This window comes from Cyprinodon variegatus, unplaced genomic scaffold, assembly GCF_000732505.1.
Source record: "Cyprinodon variegatus isolate N-32 unplaced genomic scaffold, C_variegatus-1.0 Scaffold4966, whole genome shotgun sequence".
Taxonomy (NCBI): domain Eukaryota; kingdom Metazoa; phylum Chordata; class Actinopteri; order Cyprinodontiformes; family Cyprinodontidae; genus Cyprinodon; species Cyprinodon variegatus.
The window spans coordinates 1-2,290 of NW_015155419.1; the positions used below are offsets into that span (position 1 = coordinate 1).

The window sequence follows — 2,290 nt, forward strand, 5'->3', positions numbered from 1 at the left end:
AATATAATATACAAGTTTCACTTTTTAAATGGAATTACTGAAATCAATCTACTTTTTCATGATATTCTAATTTTATGACCAGCACCTGTATGTGATTTGGCCAGAGATAATTAAAGGAAAGACAAAAGCTTTTCTCATAACCTTTAAAGGATTTATAAGAAATGCATGTTATATGCATTTCTTATAGGCAGGGAAGCAGAGTTTGGTGTGACATACCTGTATTTGGGGATGTTTTACTCACTCTGGTCCTTTTCTTTGGAGGCATCTCAGAGTCTGTAAAGATTTATGGAAGGATTTAGTATAATTGAAAACATATGTCAATAAAATAAGAACAAAAAAACCCAACAATTCCCCTTTTCTGTGTAATAATAACCCAGGATGATAAACATAAAACATGTAGGAGAGAAAAGATGTAAAGCAGCATAAATAAATAGCATCATCACTGAACAGCACCAGTTAATAATATCCCCTTCAGTCAGATTTAACAATAAACACAAAGGCTGTTGGATTAAAAAAGAAAGTATGATGGCAAGTTTTGTAACATGAAAAACTGATGTTAACATAAATCACTTGCAAAGACAAAACACACTCTGTCAACCAGCAACTATACACTTTTTAGTCCCTGCTATAATTTAAAACAAACTCCCAGTGTAATATATAGACAGACAGAATAAACTCTGATGTTATACCTTCCTGAGTGGTAAATCAGACAGGCCTTCAAATCCCGCGAAAAGCCCCACAACACGTGACGTCAACAAAATTCCTTTTCAGACACGTGGGATATGTTGCGTTCAATGACATCTGGAAAAAAGACAATAAATTAATGTAAAGCTAGAATTTAAATATACAACATGTATCAATTTAAGTAAAATTCTGATAATCCTATTTTGTACAGAAACAATATGCTCCATGATATTTTGTTTAGTATTGTCTAACAAAGTTCAATCAAACACTAAAGTTTTAGAGCATTTAAAAACCTATAAATCAGGTTGACAGAATGCAACACTATAAAGCCAATGTTTTTTTTAATGGATTACACGCAGGTAAATCTGATTATGATTACTGCTGGCTCATGCTACCATCAGCGAGCACAGCGCACGTACTGCTATAAAATTAGAGGTGCAACTTCCCATCGTGCTTTAAATGGACCACAGTGGTGCAGGTTTAGTCCTCTGTGAAGATTTTTTTAAGTACTTTATTTTATGTTGATTACTTACAATGCATATTCATATTTAGAAATCATAATACAAGCATTGCTGTGGTTTACTATACAGTGGAAAAAGGACAGGGCTTGAAAAAGGACGAACAATTGTATAAGAACTACATTACCCAGCAGCCTGCTGAGGAGCAGGTGCACACGATTTGTCAACCGGGGAGACAACAACCACTGAGAGATGCGGACGATAAGATTTTTAGATAGACACGTGTTGTTTTGTACTGTTAAATTTATTCAAACTATTTAAAGTTTTGATTAAATGAACCCTAAATAAACCAGGAAACGTCATGTTATTTGCGCCACTACTGCCTAAATTATGCAGAATTTAGAAAACGAGTAAAATTTCCCCGACCTCAGGAATATAATAATTCCAGTCTGTGTTTTAACCTGCATAAGATCTCTAACAGTTCATTTTATTAGTGTTAGCTCACCCAGGCCGTAACCTCCTGAAAAGGGTTGCTCTGCGGACATAAACTCCTCCCACGCACCGTATCCTAGAGCACCGGCTGACTGTTAAGGAGCGCACCCTGTGTTGTAACTGTGGCAGTAAACATGGCTGCCCTCAGACCTCTACCGAGACTAGCCCGGCTGGGATGTAACCTGTGTCGGAACCACCGCTTGGTTCTTAACAGAAACTCTTCGAAACGAGGAATAGCTTCATGCATTGACCGTAAGTCTGAAATATTGAGAGCTACGAGGTTATTTGTTCCTATATTGTAGCATCTCCACACAGCAGGCTGTGAACTGTTGTAACTTTGGAAGCTAACAGGCTTTACACTAATTCTTCAAAGCTTTTACTGATATAAAGTATCAGGTTAGTGAAAACGAATGCATTTTACACCCAGTCATCGCTCAGCTGGCTGCCATTGGTAAGTTTTGTAACTGTGGCCCTCCAGTGGCAAAGCGGAGGAGACTTCACGCCCCCAAACAAAACCGCCCCCTCCTCTCACACTGCATCAGATTAAAGACAGTAGTTGCCTGAACAGAGGTGTACAGAAGAGGGTTAGCGCCAATGAAAAAATATTTAAAAATTAACTGATTTTTACAGTTTATTTCAGTATAATATGAAAAAAA

General features: G+C 37.2%; 1 long non-coding RNA gene across 1 annotated transcript; it reads right to left on the reverse strand.

The window, feature by feature from the left end:
- Positions 1–9: 9 nt before the first annotated feature.
- Positions 10–2,222, reverse strand: LOC107081437. The gene is made up of 3 exons (XR_001481074.1): positions 1,648–2,222; positions 690–801; positions 10–273 (listed from the first exon to the last, which is right to left on the reverse strand). It is a non-coding gene; the product is annotated as an uncharacterized LOC107081437 (long non-coding RNA).
- Positions 2,223–2,290: the final 68 nt, after the last annotated feature.